This window comes from Strigops habroptila, chromosome Z (assembly GCF_004027225.2).
Source record: "Strigops habroptila isolate Jane chromosome Z, bStrHab1.2.pri, whole genome shotgun sequence".
In the NCBI taxonomy this organism is placed as follows: Eukaryota; Metazoa; Chordata; class Aves; order Psittaciformes; family Psittacidae; genus Strigops; species Strigops habroptila.
Window position 1 is genome coordinate 60,868,883 of NC_044302.2, and position 19,093 is coordinate 60,887,975.

The window sequence follows — 19,093 nt, forward strand, 5'->3', positions numbered from 1 at the left end:
GGGGAATGGGTCTGTTTTCAGGGCTTTTTTTAGAGTAAGTACTTATTTATAGCTACTAATACCAATAACTGTTTCATTTCTGTGCCCACATAGTGCATTGCCCACTGTGGGAATGATAGAAGGCAATTGCAAAGGGCCAGATGCTGTGCATCCTTGCGAAAGTGTGATAATCTTTCTCTTATCAGTCATCTGAGTTCTGTTTCACAATCACAGTTTTCACGGTTCTCTTAGCTTTTAAAATTCTCATATGCCTGTTCCATTTAATTTTGCTGACTTCCTATCCAGCTCAGCAAGTCTTTTAGTTGATCAAGCTGCTCCTCCTTGCTGTATCTTATTCTGTATTTCTTTTTTTCAGTTGTGGCGCTTATACATGTGCTCTAAACAAAATTCATTATTACCCAGATGTGTTCCAGTTGATGATCATCATCAGGACCATGTTTTAATTGTGTTATTATTTTTTAGGAAAGCTGAGGAGTGTCTTGTATTACTTTTAAAATCATATAGAATCATAGAATGATTAGGGTTAGAAAGGAACCTAAGCTCATCTAGTTCCAACCCCGCTGCAATGGGCAGGCATGCCTTGCGCTAGACCATGTCACTCAAGGCTCTGACCAGCCTAGTCTTACTATATAGCTTACTATCGAGGAATAATAATACATATTATTATACATTACCTCCAATAATAATATATATTATTAAATACTTCCTCCAATGCCTCTGGATTGGAGGTAAATCCAATCCAGAAGATCTCTTCCAGATGAGTGCAGGTATCTTCCCATAACAAGTTGGTACAACATTTAATCTTTTTCATATAGTTATTCTTCTGCACCTGAAAAATATTAAATAAGACTGTGACTAAAGAAGAATGCAGGTTATTAACCCAGATTACACTTCCCAGATATAACATAAAGAATCCATTTCATGGTATTTGGGGTCAGCAAATAACTGGAACAGAACATCTGCCCAGATGAAGTTTGGCTCTGGTTACATGTATCCTGTGGGCTTGGACCTGTTCAGATCTCAAAGCTGAGCTAATCTCTAATGTAAGTTGACAGAAGATTTATAAAATCGTATTTGAAGTAAGGTACCCTATCATTAATTAATAGTATTTTCCTATAGAAGAAAATAATTGAACTTCTGCTTAAAACCCAGGAGTGCTAGTTCTGTGCTACAGTAAATCAAAGAAACTGACATAAATAATATTGTTCATTTCCTCTACTAGCTTAAGGCTACTAGTTTATAGGAAAGCATAGTTGTGCTGAAAAAACTTACGCTCACGGAATGTAACATTTTCATCTTAAAGATCTATATCTATAACAAATTTTTCTGAGATGCACAATAAAAGTGGTGCATCCCTAGAGTGAAAATGAACAAATAGTTTGACAAAGCCTTTTTTTTACCCAAATTTTCCTGCATTTTCTTCCCCAGCCGCTTCATAACTTTACATTTCTAGCCCATTGTATAAATAAGTATGTGTTCTTGAGCCTGTGTTTGGGCATGAGGTGCATTTGTTTGAGTAGATGAATATGAATCAAATCTCTCTCATGAGAAATGGTTGAGTAGATTCCCAGTGCTATTCTCTCTGCTCTAAGTGAGCAGAGTTTGTTTAATTTTATTTTTTACTGATTCTTCAATCAAAATCTACAGATAATCTGTGACAAACTCAGGAAAGTTAAGGGAGACCATATAATAGCTCCTTAGATAGCACAACTGACAACTCTCACTGACACACTTACAAATCGTCCCTGAAGCAGACATCTATTGATTTCTTTGTTTTCCACCTTCACAAGTCATAGATTTCCCTGTCTATCTCCAAGGAAAGAATATAGTCAAACTAATTATATGCTTAATTTGAAAAAGCAGAAGGGCAACAGGTAGTGAAAAATGTTTGCAATGTGTTAGATGAATAGGAACTTGCTTCTATATTTTTCATTCTTATTCAGCTTATCAAAAGTATTCTGACAAAGAGTAAATGAACCTCCTATCCAGCTTAGTCAAGTTTAAATTATAGAGCTACAGGAGTGGATATACAAACTTTGCACTTTAACTGTTGAAGACAGAATGGGATATCAGTATTTCCAATTTTCTTCATTTAATTTTCAGAAGGAAGCCAGGGATTTGGATCTAATGAAAAGCTTAGAACAGAGATTGACGAGAGTCTTATTTTCAGACTGTTAGAATTCACAGGCCTGATAAAATTGCCTCCTGTCAAAGCTTCTAAGCACTAGGAACAAAATCAACCTGCAAATGGCATTGGTTCCAGTACTCATGTGGTGTCCACTTGATGCTGAAAAAGCGATCTTGGGAAAATAGGAGGAGGATGGAGAGCCATACATTTAATGTGCATCATTTTACACCATGCCTAAAATATTAATAATAATAATAGTAATAATAATAGCAGTAATAATAATAACAATAGTGTTATAATGAAGGCAAATGAGAGAAAGACAAAGCATGAGAGGCTGAAAAATGGCAAAAAAAAGGCAAGTGTTAAGTTGGAGTAGCCTACCTTTACACTGGAGATCATAACCTTACACTATGAGAACTGGGAATTAAAAAAAAAAAAAACAAATCCAAACCCAAAACCACCTCCTGTAAATTAGCATACCCTAGAAGAGGAAACTTAATATGTCCTAAAAATCAAATTATTTTTACACTACACTACAACCTCATGATTTTTATTCCCATTCTGCTCCTTTGTGAATTCACTAAAACTTTCTAATTTTCTGCGTTTTCTGTATTGTGTTGCTAGTGTTGTAAAATGATTCTCAGTACCTAAAGAAATTAATAGTAGCCAAATGTAGAACAGGTAAATGTCCCTATACGTTGTGTATTTCATAAACCCTAGAGTCTGATGTTGTTACATTTTTTTTTCCTTGCCAATATTCACTTTTTCCTCAGCATAGGCAATCAATGGGAAACAGATTTTGTGGCCCATAGAAAGGTGCACTGAGATCACTAGGCTTATTGTGTTGAGAGCATTATGTTCATTTAATCATCTCAAAACTCATTTCAGAAAGAAGTGCCAATAACATGAAAGGCTAGTGGCTGATCATCTGCTCAGCCAATTTTCTTCTTTCCTGAGAACATGCTCATCACGTAAACAGTTTCACTCAATGGTACAGACATCATGTGTCATCACTTGGAACCTCTCAAAATCAGGAAGTGTGACTTGATACATCATACTAAGAAATGTGATCACCTCTTCAAGCTATTTTTAATCAAAACACATGGAATGGATTCTAATTATTTGAAAACAATTAGATTTATCTGCTTAGCATGATTTATCTTGATTACTTGGGTAAGGGGGTGATTGGTGGCAGCCAACATAGCTTCACTAGAGGAAAATCTTGCCTGACAAAATTAGTGGCCTTCCATGATGGGGCCACAACATTGATGGATAAAGGAAGAGTGACTGATGTCATCTACCTGGAAATGTGCAAGGCTTTTGACACTTTTTGACACCGCACAACGTCCTTGTCTCTAAACTGGAGAGGCACAGATTTGATGGATGGACCACTTGAGGGATAAGGAATTGACTGCCTGGTTGCACTCAGAGAGTTGGAGTCAATGGCCAGTGGAGATCAGTGACAAGTGGTGTTCCTCAGGGGTTGGTATTGAGTCTGACGAAGTTCAACATCTTTGTTGGCAACATGGACAGTGGGATGGAGTGCACCCTTCACAAGTTTGCTGATGACCAAGCTGTGTGGTGTGATCAGCAGGCTGGAGGGAAGAGATGCCATCCAGAGGGACCTGGGCAGGCTCAAGAGGTGGGCCAGTACAAACCTCGTGAAGTTAAACAAGGTCAAGCGCAAGGTCCTGCACCTGGGTTGGGGCAATCCCAGGCACAACTCCAGGCTGGGCAGAGAATGGATTGAAAGCAGCCCAGAGGAGAAGGTCTTGGAAGTGTTGGTTGAGGAGAAGGTCTTGGAAGTGTTGGTTGAGGAGAAGTTCAACACGGCCCAGCAGTGTGCCCTTGCAGCCTAGAAACCAACCGTACGCTGGGCTGCATCAAAAGAAGCATGATCAGCAGGTCGAAGGAGGTGATCTTGCCCTTCTACTCCACTCTCATGAGACCCCACCTGCAGTACTTTGTTCAGCTCTGGGGTCCCCAACACAAGAGGGACGTGGACCTGTTTGAGCAAGTCCAGAGAAGGTCACGAAGATGATCAGAAGGCTGGAGCACCTCTCCTATGGAGACAGGCTGAGAGTGTTGGTCTTGTTCAGCCTAGAGAAGAGGAACCTCTCGGCGGACCTTAGGGCAGCCTTCCAGTACTTAAATGGGGCCTACAAGAAAGCTGGAGAGGGACTTTTTACAAGGGCACGTAGTGACAGGACAAGAGGGAATGGCTTTAAAATGAAAGAAGGGAGATTTAGATCAGTCATTAGGAAAAAATTCTTTACCATGAGGGTGATGAGGCACTGGCACAGGTTGCCCAAAGCAGCTGTGGCTGCCCCATCACTGGAAGTGTTCAAGGCCAGGCTTGATGAGGATTTGAGTAACCTGGAGTAGTGGAAGGTTTCTCTACCTGTGGCGGGTGGCTTGGAACTAGATAATTTTTAAGGTCTTTTCCAACTCTAACCATTCAATCATTCTATGATTCTACTTACCAAATAATAGAGACTAAACTTTGCTGCAGCTTAGTTCTCCACAGAGTGGTCAAGTTTTTACTGACTCCACTGTTCCTGGAGTGTCAGGTAATCCTGTGTTTTTTGCCTGATCATCCTGTGTTAGACCTGAGTGGGTAAAAAGGGAAGACATCTGGTCTATGTTAATCTAAATATGCCTTTCTCTTTTCCTAAAACACAAGGTCCAACAATTTGCTTGCCAGTATTTACTTTGCCAAGGCTGGCCCAAGGCCACAGTTTGTCTACCAGCTTGCTTTCATACATTTATCTTTCCAAAGGAGTGGTTCTTTCCTGTCAGACTCAAAACTACATGTTAAGCAAGCCTTGTATCAGCAAGCAGGAAAGCAGAAACATACACAAGGGACAGGGAAGCTTTATTTTTTATTTTGTTCTCAGCTGACCTGGGAAACCTCAGCAAAAGCTTGAAAATTGGATGGCCATGGACAAAATAGCTCCTTTATGGTCTTTACCGAAGATGCGTTGTATAAACCTGTGATACTTTTATAAGTGGCTCTGTCTTCCCTACCCAGCTCAGACAAGATCCCTATCAGGATGCCAGAGAGGCTTGCTGAGTGCAGATCCCTTCTTTGATAAGGAAAAGAAGGGATGCATTTCTGGTCTTGAAAGCAAGATTTTATAATCAAACTAAGTTCAGTTAAGTCAATTGACTCATATTTCAACTGGTTTCCTCCTAAATTTGGATATCTTTTTCCTATCTAAAGCTCAGCATTAGGGAAAACTGAATCTTTTCCGCTTGATTGTTTTGAAGTAACACTCAACACCTTTGTGTGTGCTCACAGTTCACCCAAATTGCAGTTGTTTTCAATAATCTTCCCTTTAGTGATTCAGAATGGATGTATTTTTTATTTTATTTTCTTGTTTTAAATACTTAGCTGAAAAGACTCTTGCAATGTTTTAACTTTTTAGTTGCCTTCCTCTTCCTTTCTGTGTCTCTCTCCCCCTCTCTTTTCCCTTTCTCTCTCTTTCTGCTTAAATAAATGAACCCATGAAGGTGGAATGTAAATTCCAACAGAATCCATAATATAAACAAACAGTGAACACACACTTCTCAATTTTGTTTCTGCCATTTTTTGGAGGAAATTGAGTGTGCATATCCAATGACTAAATAAACAGCATTTATGGGAAATCCTAGTTTTGGATCCCATACTACCACTGCCGTCTTCCCTAGCTCTGAGCTACAGAATGTTGGAAGGCCAGCTTATGCTGAGATATATCCATCTGCTCATTTTATTTGTAGCTTGCACTCTTTTGCCATTGCGGCTCTTAGAAAGTGACTAAACCTAACACTGACTGGGTAACTCTGCCTTCTTTTACCTCAAATGATAATAATGTTTTCTCTATTTTATGACGGTCTCTTGAGATTGTGACGGATTTGCATATTCTCTAACACTTAATTAACAATGTCACTTTCCCAGTGCGTTGAAAACAGTTTTCATTTTTGTCCTCGGCAGGCTTCCAACAATTACCTCCCACATTTTCTGCTGCAGTCCTTTTTATTACTTTAATGACAAATAATTGGACAGATTGTGAGCAATGAGGGTGAGAGCCAAAGGACTGTTGCATAGGAGATGGCTGCTTGTTACAAGACACTTTTAGTGGTCTCTAAATCAGATAGACAAGTAGAGTAATGATCATCTTGCAGTAATGAGACACAATTAAGAATCATTGCAGCAAATGACAGAGCAGTCCATTGAACAATAACCTCCCTCTTCCTTTTTTTCCAAAGAAGATCGAAGCTTAATTATAGCATCGCCATTTGCAACGCTATAGTTAAAGTTGTGTCAGCATTTCCATTATAAACCTGCTACTTTCCAGGGTTTATAACTCACCGAAGAAAAAAAAGTCTGACTTACGCTGGAAATTTCCTTGCAAAGCCTTTAGGTTTGTTATTTATTTTTTATCATTTATTTTTAAATTTTACAAAGCGGGCCAGGTCCAAGTCTGTTTTAACTAGCCATAGCCTCACTGGTGTGACTGAAGCTATGATTTGCATTTGCTAAGGACCCGTTCAGATGCTGTATGAGACCACATGTACCAATGCACAGAAATGTGGCATAAGCTGCGGAGCAGCAATAGCTGCTTTTCAGAAAAAGACTCCCCTGTGCTGCTTTTGTGGTGGGGAGGAAAGGAGTGCCTTGCATTCAGTGCCTTGCAGAGGTGGCCTATACAGCCAAGTTCTCCAGAGAGGTCAGCTCCCATTTAAGTGGGCAGCTTTTCAATATAATAACCATTTTAAGTGTTTCTGAGTGCTCATGTATCTTGAACTGCTTTGCGAGATTCATCCTTGAGGTGATTCTGATGTCATAATCTGTCGTTCAATGCATATGTCACTGGGTTCTTGTCATTGCTGAATAGACCAGGCAGGAAAGAGAAGGTTGATTGGAAAGCAGGCACTGTTTTAGGCATAAATATCCTCTATAATGAGCATAGATTAAAAGAGAGAGCGAGAAAGAAGTAAATGGCAGCATAATGAGCTTTGGGTAAAATATGCTGTGCTTGACTGTTTTCATGAGTATGAGTGGCTATTTAAGTTGCAAGGGTGACAGAAGCAACACAATCTAGTGAATTCTAAATAATGGCTAATGCTTCATGTGTGCCTTGAACCTTTCCACCTTGTCTCCACAATGAGTTAGAAATAGATGCTTCTGCCTTGCTAGTGAATTCACTGGTTGTTGGCCTTTGCTATAATCTTAAATTTATGTAAAGAAGAGTAATCTGCATTTTTTCTGCATGCTTTGAAATTGATTATGGTTCTCTACAAAAACTAACAGGGTGATGGGCTTTACATTTTCGTGGTGTAATCACAACAGGTGCTTTGGTCACATTATTGAGCCAATAAACCAATTTTGTGAAAACTCCATAATTACAGGTCATCAGTTAATGTAACATGCAGTGACTGCTGTTCACTATAAAAAGCAAAGTAAACTCATTACATTATTGGCCAGATCCTAAGCCTAAGTCAGGTATCTCAGTTTAGCTATTCTGCAGCATAGGGTAATTGTTCTAAAATGGCAATTTTATTAGTTTTTATGAGTGAATCTTGCGTATAATTCTTTTGTAAATGAGTAGTTATGGACAATCCCATGTTAACATGTAAGAGAGAGATCAAGCAAATATATCTTTATTGTAGTATTTCACGTTGAGAAGAGAGACAACTTTTGACTAATGATTTTAATGAATCATGGAATTACTTTAGCTAACTTTCGTTTGCACAATTTCACATTTGGAATGTGAAAAATATGAGTTTGCCTCATTTTGTAACGTATGCATTTTATATGTTTATTTGGTTGTTTAAACTTTATATTCGGAGCACTGTAAGGACACCTTGTAGCTCTGTTGTTCTTCCCTGAGAATAAGGCATTTCAAAATGTCTGTGAAACGGGAATCCAAAACCTGAAGGTCCTTCAGTAGTTACATTTTAAATTTGTGTTTTGCAAATATGGTGACTTCGTGATTACAACTGTCAATTCAGTTGTACATAAGAACACTCCGTAACTATTAATATTTTTATATGCTCTCCCATTCACAGAATCACAGAAAGGTTGAAACTGGAAAAGATGTCCAGCTGACATATTGTACAACCCCCCTACTTAAAAGATGTCTGCTGGAAGGGGCTGCCTTTGCTCAGTGCCCACAGCTGCTGCTCTCCCCCCATGCCAAAGCTCAAAGGTTGTGTTGGAGCTGGAACACCTTGTGTGTGCACCTGCAGAAGCTCTGAACAAAATGTGTGGGGACAGAGCCTATGGCTGATGAAGAACAGTGAGGCCAAAGACAGGTTGCCCAGAACAGTGTCCAGGTGGCTTTTGAATAACCCTTGTAATGCAGACTCAAAAATCTCCCTGAGCAACCTGTGCTGGTGCTCAGGTCACCATCACAGTGCTTTCTGATGTTCAGGAAGAACCCCCATTTCAGTTTGTGCCCATTGCTTTTGGTCCTGTCACTGGTGATCACTGGAAAGAGCCTGGGTCTGTCCACTTTGCACTCTCTCTTCAGGTATTTATACATATTAATAAATTAAGGTAGACGATATCAATGCCTCTCCCCTCCACCCACCTACTGAGCAGGTTATTTCATCTTAAAAAGTTATCGAGTTGGTCAAGGATGACATCTCCTTTGTAAATACGTGGTGACTACTACTGATTACCACCTTGTCCTTCATGCGCCTGGGAATGCTTTCCAGGATTAGCTGTTTTATAACTTTTCCAGGGATTAAGGTGGGGCTGACCAGCCTGTAGTTTCCTGGATCCTCCTTGCCATTCTTGAAGACAGGAGGGACATTTGCTTTCCTCCAGTCTTCAGGTACCTCTTTCATTTGCCATTACCATTCAGAGACTATTGAGAGTGACCTTGAAGTGACACCAGTCAGCTTCTCCAATACTCATGAGTGTAGCCCATCAGGCCCCATGGACTTACATATGCCCAGTCTGCTTAACGGTTCTCTAACCTGACCCTCTTTCACCAAAGGCAAGTCTTTCTTGTTCCACACTATCTCCCAAATCTCTGGGGCCTGAGACTCCTGAAAATCAGTCTTGCTCATTAAGAGTAAGGTGAAGAAGGTATTCAGTACCTCAGTCTTTTCCATGCTCTGTGTAACCAGATCTCCAGTCTTGTAGCGAGATGGGCCTACTTTTCCCTAATCTTCCTTCTGTCACCCATGTATTTATACAAGCTCTTCTTTTTGTCTTTGTCACTTTGGCAAATTCAATTCCATTTGGGCTTTTAGCTTTTCTCCCAGGTTACCTGTCATTGCTTCCACCTTCTTTTTTCAAAAGAAAAATAGGTTTTCTTTTTACATTTAAGTTAGGCCAGGAGATCCTTGTTCCTCTGTTCAGGCCTCCTGCCATTTTTGCCTGACTTCATATTCATTGGGATGGACTGCTTTTGAGCTTAGAACAGGTGAGTTTTGAATGTTAACCATCTTTCTTGGGCCCCTCTTCCCTCCAGGGCCTTATCCAATCTTCTAAGCAGATCCTCAGAGGTCAAAGTCTGCTCTACTGAAGTGCAAGGTTATGAGCTTGCTTTTTCACCCTTATCCCTGCCCTCAGGATCCTGAACTCCACCATCTTATGGTCCTCCATCCAAGGCTGCCTTTGACCTTCACATCCTCAACAAGCCCCTCCTTGTTGGTGTGTATGAGGTCCAGCAGAACACCTTTCCTCATCGGCTCCTCTATCACTTGGAGAAGGAATTTATCATCAATGCACTCCTGGGTTGATATTGCCCTGCTTTGTTGTCCCACCAGCAGTGGGTAGTGGTTAGAGTTCCCCCAGAGGACTAGGGCCTGTGAATATAAGTCTACTCCTATCTGTCTGCAGAAGGCCTGATTCTCTTGTTCTTCCCTGTTAGCGGACATATACTAGACACCCACTATAATGACACCATTACCTGTCCTTTCTTTAATCCTAACCTATAAGCTCTCCTCATCCATTTGTAGGCAGAGCTCCATGCTATCTAGCTGTTCTCTCACATAAAGGACAACTCCTCCTGCTCTTACCATCCTGTCCTTCCTAAAAAGCCTGTATCCCTCTGTTACAAGACTCCAGTCATGGGAGCCATACCACCACATCTCCATGATCCCAATACAATCATAGCCATGCGACTGCACACAGTCTCTATTTTGTCAGGTTTATTCACAACCTGAATTGTTTATGCATTAGTATACCAGCACTTTAGAGGGACACCCCAGCATGCTGAGTGTCTGAAGACTGCTTACTCTGTCCCTCTCCTGCCATTCTTAGTTTAAAGTCATCTCTATAAGGTCAGCCATCCCTCTGGTGACAATAGATTTCCCCAGCTCTGCGTGGAGTTGGAAAGAAGCTATGGCTATGTCTGGTCTGTGCAAACTGTGTTCATTGGCTTAAATGCACCATTGTAAAAAACAAGTTTGCCTCAGCAGCTATGTAATGTTAGCTCTTCAGCACTAGGTGAATAGTTTGATTTGATTGATAAAACCTGCAAACGAAAGGGACTTATTCAGCGTATACTGACCCATTTAAAGGTAAATAAAGACTGACTTCATTTTTAACTGCTCCTATGCAGCAGTTCCCTAGTAGGTAAGAGAGTGATTAGATTAAAAAAACCCAACAAAACCAACTCTGCCATAATTTTGACTTCTTTGATGGCTTTCTACAAAATCTAAACATTAGACACATGGCTAAGACTATGACTAGCAGATACTCCTTAAAACTTGTTCTATCCTTGCCCTGACTTTTTCACAAGCAGTATATATCTGTATGTATGCACGTATGTATGTATGTATAAATTCACACACTGGTTAAAAAAAAGCTAGACTCTTCAAAACAGGTGGTCCCTCTATTTCTCACTCCCAGAGGGATGGGGAAGAAAATCAAAAGAATATAAGCCCCCTGGGCTGAGATAAAAACACTCCAGTAACTAAAGTATAATACAAAACCACTAGTGCTACCACCAATAACAATAATAATAAGGGAAATGACAAGGGGAGAGGATACAATTGCTCACCACCCGCCGACCGATACCCAGCCCAACCCGAGCAGTAATCTGGGCCTTCTGGGTAACTCCCCCAGTTTATATACTGGACATAACATGCTGTGGTATGGAATATCCCTTTGTCTAGTTTGGGTCAGGTGTCCTGTCTTTGCTTCCTCTCAGCTTCTTGTGCCCCTCCTCACTGGCACAGCATGAGACTGAAAAGTCCTTGATCAGAGTAAGCATTACGTAGCAACAACTAAAACACTGGTGTGTTATCAATCAGCACTGTTCTCAGGCTAAAGCTGAAACACAGCACTGTAACAGCTACTGAGAATGAGAAAAATAACTGTTACAACTGAACTCAGGACAGACAATTAGGGATATACAACTCCATGAGACAAGATGGGAAGCATCCAAGGGTTATGAAGGCGCTAGCCCATGTCATTGTGAGGTAGCTCTCTGTCATATTCAAAAGGATAGAGGAACCTTTGAAATAAGGCTCCTAATGATTGAAAGAAGGCAAATGTTGCAACCAACTTCAGAAAATGCAAGAGGTGGGATCCAGGCAACTCCTGGAAAGGAGCAAATTCTCTCAGAAGTAATTTCTAAACATTGGAGGATCAAGAAGTCTTTTGTCATATGCCAACATAGGTTTACCAATGGATTTACTATAATGCCTGACCAACCCAACTGCTTTCCATGGTGATGTGACTGGCACTGTGAACAAGGCAGTGAGTGTTACATACTTTGACTTTATCAAGACTTGTGACAGTCTCCCAGTCTCATTATCACCAACTTGGTAAGATGCAAGCTGCTTAAGTGAGTGACAGGGGATTGGAAAATTGCCTGGACTAATGAAAAAAAAGTGCGCATAGCAGTGGCACAAAGTCCAGTTGGCAGCCAGTAACTAGTACCATCTCTCAGGGATCAATATGGTGAACAAAGCTAATGTCTTCATCAGCATCTTGGATGATAAGATGGTGTGCATCCTCAGCAGGTTTGTGGACAAAATCAAACTGACTTCAGTGGTCAGTACACTGAAGGGCAGGGCCCCAAGACAAAGAAACCTGGACAAGCTGGAGAGATGGACTGGCAGGTGTTTCACGAAGTTTAACAAATGCTGAATCCTGCATCTGAGGTGGAATAACCCCATGCAACAATACAGGCTGAGGACCAGTTGGAAGGAAAATAGTTCTATGGAAGAGTACCTAGGGGTCCTAGTGCACAATAAGTTGAACGTGACCCAGAGAAGGCCACTTGCATCTTCAGCTGTTAGGAATTTTCTTTTTTTTTTTTTTTCTCCTCATCAGGATGATCAAATTCTGAAGCAAATGGACAAAGAGGATGTGGAATATCTGCCCTTGGCATTGTTCAGGACTCCACTAGACATGCCCCAGAGCACCCTTGCCTAATTAGATCTGCACCGAGCAAGAGTTTTGTCTAATGACCTCTGGAGATCCCTCCCAACCTAAATTATTCTGTGATTCTATAGATATCACTAAAATTAATATTTTTGAGTTCTCAGCTTTGCAAAAAATTGGACTATGCTTAAAAATTCCAAAACCACAATATATATTCCTGTGGCATACATAAGAAAACACTCATTGTGCTACAGAACATGCAACTGGTCATTTAAGAAATTAGAAGACCCAGTGCTGACTGCACAAATTTAAAATGTCCAGAAGGGTTTAATGTAATATCCTAGCACAGCTTCCTTGTAATTTCTGTTCGTTATATTTCCTGTTTGGTTAGATGGTTGTGTTTTGGGATTTTTTTATGTATGGTTTGGTTTGAGTGTTTTTTAGGTTGTTTTTGGTTGGTTGGTTGGTTGATTTTTGTTTTGGTTGGTTTGGGGTTTTTTTTTGCCTTTATATATATATTTTTTTAACTTTTTTTTTTTTTTGTAGTAAACAGCACATACCTGCTGCCAAGTTTTAAGTAGATATGTGGAACATTTATTAACAATTTGAGACTAAATCAGTTTTCTATTCATTACCAAATCTTTTTCACTGTAACTCTGTAACTTTTCATAAAATTATGCCCTGTTGTGTTTATATGTGTGTAACTGCATGCGTCTTCTAAAGACGAGCAATTCTCCCTGTTTCATAACTTTTTGATACTTTTGAATTTGAATTATATAAGACAATATACTTTATTCAGCATATTTGTTTTAATCTAATTACATAGGTGAATAAAAATTGCTGCATGCTGTTGCATCTAATGTAAGTTATCTATTATTCACACCACATTTACTTTTAATATTCATACAGATTCCCTTTGACATAACCTACTGTGTCACAGTTAATCCAATAAAGATAAAATATAGCTCAGCAAAACACCAGTCGATTCCAGCATTCTGGTAATTATTAAAGACTATTTCACACCGGTTCTTTCAATCAATGCATTTCCCCTTGGATGTGATAGTGTTCCTCTTTGAAGCTTTCAATCCTCCCAGTGGATTCAGGGGAACATTCAGGCACTTTTTTAGTCTCTGGATCTCCGAGGCGTTTCAAAGAGCACAACAAGCCATCACTGGTTTATCCTCAAAGGCTGACACTGTCTGTTTGATGTATGGTGACTTAAAAAGTCATCTCTAGCAAAGCACGTGTTTGCTACCAGTCTATTGAATCAGCCATTTATCAGCTAATCTCTATGCACCCAGCACGCCTGCTAACAGATCCAAGCATAGAACACAGTCTCCTCCTGGACCTACTATTGATTTCATTTCCCTTTTTAATTTCATAGTGGTTTTGGTGTCCAGTTACTGAAGCAACCTTTTACCTTTTAAAATGAACATGTATTCAGCATTCTCGTGGTTGTTTCTGTGCAAGAGATAAGAGTTAATATTTTGCAGTGAAGAAAGTTCCAGCAGGACATGCCTGTTGCTTGATCATACAATCATAGAATCAACTAGGTCAGAAAAGGCCTTCAAGATCATAAAATCCAACTGTTATCCCAGGACTGCCAAGTCCACCACTAAACCATGTCCCTAAAGGCCTTGTCTACACATTTTTTGAACACTTCCGGGGACGGTGATTCCACCACTGCCCTGGGCAGCCTGTTCCAATGCCTGATCACCCTCTCTGAGAAGAAATTTTTCCTAATATCCAATCTAAACCTCCCCTGGTGTAGCTTGAGGACATTTCCTCTAGTCTTATCACTTGTTACTTGGGAGAAGAGACTGACTCCCATCTCACTACAACCTCCTTTCAGGCAGTTGTAGAGAGCGATAAGGTCCCCCTGAGCCTTCTTTTCTCCAAACTAAACCCCGCCAGGTCCCTCATCAGACTTGTGCTCCAGACCGTTCACCAGCTTTGTTGTCCTTCTCTGGACCTGCTCCAGCACCTCAATGTCGCTCTTGTAATGAGGGGCCCAGAAGTGAACACAGTATTCAAGGTGCAGCCTCACCAGTGCTGAGTACTGGGGGAAAAGGATCTTCAGTAGCCTGCAGCCCCTCCCTTCCAGGGTTCATGAGACAAACAAGTGCTGCTGTATTTTGTTTTATAAATTTTAACTCTAGGGCTGTCAATGTTGAGGCAGTAACATCCAAGTATGTGTGAATTTATAACAAAGATCAACAGCATTGTTTCACTTTTTTATTGGTCAGCAATTGGCAATAATCGGCTTTTGTCACTTGCTGACAGAGTATGAATATTTTTTATGTATTCCATATTTTACTATGTACCACAATCTGGAAGAAATTATCTAGTACTAGTTACAATCTGGTGCATTTTTTTTTATAGATAGCTGTGGCTTTGTCCTGTCACACAAAACCAAACTCATTGAAAAGATTTTTACCTAATGAAGAACTTCATATAATTTTCTATAAGTGTCTCTTTGTATCTTAAAACAGTAGTGGTGGTGGTGACTCTGTCCTCCACCATAGCTGCTAACATTCCTTACAGGTACAAGAAAGATGAACATTTGTGGACCCTGTGTGCTTTTTTCAGAGCAGCAATCTAATTCTTGCTGATGGTGTGAATTGGCCATTTCTGTGATCACATAAAGGCAGAAACAGTTCACTTGTATCTTTTCCTGCAATCTTTCTCTTGGAAAGATTATGTCTGAACTCAGTGAACTGAGTTACGGTAAATACCAAGGCTGTATTTCCCTTCAGTCTTGCCCTGAAGCATAGTCAGTGACACAGAGTGGATACAATGGGCAGAGTTCAATATGAATGAGAACATAGTGTGATCTTAGAATAGAATCATAGAATTGTATAATAGTTAGGGTTGGAAAGGACCTTAAGATCATCTAGTTCCAACTCCTCTGCCATGGGCAGGGACACCTCTCACTAAACCATGTTGCCCAAGGCTCTGTCCAACCTGGCCTTGAACACTGCCAGGGATGGAGCATTCACAACTTCCTTGGGCAACCCACTCCAGTGCCTCACCACCCTCACTGTAAAGAACTTCTTCCTTATATCTAGTCTAAACTTCCCCTGTTTAAGTTTGAACCCATTACCCCTTGTCTTACCACTACGGTCACTAATGAAGAGTCCCTCTCCAGCATCACTGTAGGCCCCCTTCAGATACTGGAAGGCTGCTATGAATGAGGTCTCCACGCAGCCTTCTCTTCTCCAGGCTGAACAGCCCCAACTCTCTCAGCCTGTCTTCATACGGGATGTGCTCCAGCCCCCTTATCATCCTCGTGGCCCTCCTCTGGACTTGCTCCAACAGCTCCATGTCCTTTTTATGTTGAGGACACCAGAACTGTATGCAGTACTCCAAGTGAGGTCTCACGAGAGCAGAGTAGAGGGGCAGGGTCACCTCCTTCGACCTGCTGGTCACGCTTCTTTTGATGCAGCCCAGGATACGGTTGGCTTTCTGGGCTGCAAGTGCACACTGCCGGTTCATGTTAAGCTGCTCATCAACCAACACCCCCAAGTCCTTCTCTGCAGGGCTGCTCTGAATCTCTTCTCCACCCAGCCTGTAGCTGTGCCTGGGATTGCCCCGACCCAGGTGTAGGACCTTGCACTTGGCTGGGTTAAACTTCATAAGGTTGGCATCGGCCCATCTCACAAGCACGTCAAGATCCCTCTGGATGGCATCCCTCGCCTCCAGTGTATCAACCGAATCACACAGCTTGGTGTCATCGGAAAAATTGCTAAGGGCACACTCAATCCCACTGTCCATGTCGCTGGCAAAAATGTTGAACAGAACCGGTCCCAATACCGATCCCTGAGGGGCACCACTCATTACTGTTTTCCAACTGGACACTGAGCCATTTACCACAATTCTTTGTGTGTGGCCATCGAGCTAGTTCTTAATCCACTGAGTGGCCCGTCTATCAAATTGATGTCTCTCCAATTTAGAGACAAGGATGTCGTGCTGGACAGTGCCTAATGCTTTGCACAAGTCCAGGTAGATGACGTCAACTGCTCTGCCACTGTCCATCAGTTCCGTAGCCCCATCATAGAAGGCCACCAAATTGGTCAGGCAGGATTTCCCCTTAGTGAAACCATGTTGGCTGTCACCAACCACCTCGTTGTTTTTCATGTGCCTTAGCATGCTTTCCAGGAGAATCTTCTCCAAGATTTTGCCAGGCACAGGGGTGGGCAGACTGGTCTGTAGTTCCCTGGGTCTTCCACCTTCCCCTTCTTGAAAATGGGGCTTATATTACCCTTCTTCCAGTCATCAGGAACTTCATCTGACTGCCATGATTTTTCAAATATGATAGACAATGGCTTACTAACTTCATTCACCACCTCCTTCAGGACCCGCGAATGGCTTTCATCAGACCCCAAGGACTTGCGCATGTTCAGGTTCTTAAGATGGTCTCGAACCTGATCCTCTCCTACAGTGGGCCTAAGATCTTCATTCTCACAGTCCCTGCATCTGCTTTCCAAGGCTTGGGTTGTGTGGTCAGAGCATTTGCTAGTGAAGACTGAGGCAAAGAAGTCACTAAGAACTTCAGCCTTCTCCAAATCCATGGTAGCCAGTTCTCCCGACAGCTTTCGGAGAGGGCCCATGTTGTCTCTAGTCTGTCTTTTATTTGCTACATACCTATAGAAGCCTTTCCTGTTATCTTTCACATCCCTTGCCAGATTTAATTCTAACTGGGCCTTAGCTTTCCCAACCTGGTCCCTAGTTTCCCGGGCAACGTTCCTGTATTCTTTCCAGGCCGCCTGTCCTCACCTACACCTTTTATAAGCTTCTTTTTTCCTTCTAAGTTTCCTCAGCAGCTCCTTATCCATCCATGGAGGTCTCCTGGCCCTCCTGCCGCACTTCCTTCTAGTTGGGACGCGACACTCTTGAGCATGTAGCAGGTGATCCTTGAATACCAACCAGCAGTCTTGGGCCCCTGTGCCCTCTAGAACTATATCCCATGGAACCTTACTAAGCAGGTTCCTGAAGAGGCCAAAGTCTGCTTTCTTGAAGTCCAGGGCAGTGAGCTTACTCCATGCTCTTCTCACTGTCCTGAGAATCTCGAACTCGACCATCTCATGATCGCTACAGCCAAGGCTGCTGATGTGTCATAGAGAGAGACATCTGATTTACATTCAGTTTAATGTTTTGGGGTTTTTTTGGAAATGTTTTTTTCATAGCTGTCAGGTACAAACTTGCCTTTCCACTTATTCAAATGTTAAGGAGGATGTGAAAGTGGTGCTTATATCTCTGTTGCACTCTTGGTGTCAGCAGGACATTTATGACTGCTTTTAATCTGTTCGGGCTCTCATTGTAGGCATACTTTACAACTCTTAATATGTTATAAAAGTGAGCTTTGGCCCAACTTTATTGTAGGACAGGTTTCTCAGTTACAATTAGCTCAACAAAACAAATGAGATTCTGAATTACATTAAAAAGTATGGTAAAGTGTGCAAATATCAGCCTTTTGCCTTGCTTGGTTTTAACACAGTACAAAAGGGACTGAGAACACTGCTCTAAAGTACTTGTACAAAAGTAGGGACAAGCCTGTCTGGAACAACAGCAACAAAATACTATTGGATGGTTCCAGTGTCACAGAACGTGCAGATCATGAAGAAAATACCTGAATGGTTAATGTCAAGAAGAGGTCACTCATCACATACTTCATCATGAATGCAAAACTAGTGCATTTGACCAAAAATTAAGTGGATTAAACAGTTTTGTAGGTTTTTTTTTTACAATTTTGGGATTTTTTCCCCCCAATTATTTTCTTATTTTTATTTTTTTTTTCAATTTGCTATTTTTACTGATTTTTCACTTCTTTGTTTGAGAAGTGTCAGATACAAAGATATAAGGCTACTCAGTGGTATTCATGAGGAATGGATTCCAAAACCAGCAGTTCTGGGGCTAGTAGGATGACTTTTGTAATCCCTTGGGAAATGCAAGCTTTGCTGCTCATGAGGACTAAATCACTGACATCATGGCAAGCACACATGCCATTTACAAATATCCCATGTGGACTAACTTTGTTCCTAAGTTTACATATCTTTTACAATTAAATGTAAGGCAAGATGGCAGAAAATCTTTTAAAATCCCTCTTTCCTAGCGGAGCAAAGGTAAAACTACACATGCTAAATTTACAGAGCTTTTTATCAGCTCCTGAAGTTTCTACAAAAGCTTGTTGCTGACCAGGAAACTAGGTCATGCAATTGTTCTTCAATAAAGATTATCTTTTGATGTGTCTCAGCAGCAGCCTTTCTTTAACAGGAGTCTTGCGGTTTGAACTCTTCACAAATTGAGCTTCATGCCACAGATATTCCTTTTGCTTTAATGAAATCCTTCCATCTGACTCAAGTTCTGTGATTGATGTGTCCCATTCATGCCGTGAGGTTACTCTGTGTGCCATTTATTCAATTATTGAAACATATTTTCAGATGGACTCTCCTAAAGTTTAGAACTATGTTTACAAGGGCTTCTGCCAAGTTAACACCTGAGATATACACTATATATTGCCAGAGCAAGAACACTAAACATTAGCAAGACCAGGCAACAAGTGGTGACAAACAGCCATAAAATTCAGTTAAAACTGATCTTCTGTGATCACCAGGAGCATTTTGCGAGTCTAA

General features: G+C 41.1%; 1 long non-coding RNA gene across 1 annotated transcript; it reads right to left on the minus strand.

The window, feature by feature from the left end:
• Positions 1-505: 505 nt before the first annotated feature.
• Positions 506-15,460, minus strand: LOC115600806. Its single transcript, XR_003989165.1, has 2 exons — positions 15,426-15,460; positions 506-616 (listed from the first exon to the last, which is right to left on the minus strand). It is a non-coding gene; the product is annotated as an uncharacterized LOC115600806 (long non-coding RNA).
• Positions 15,461-19,093: the final 3,633 nt, after the last annotated feature.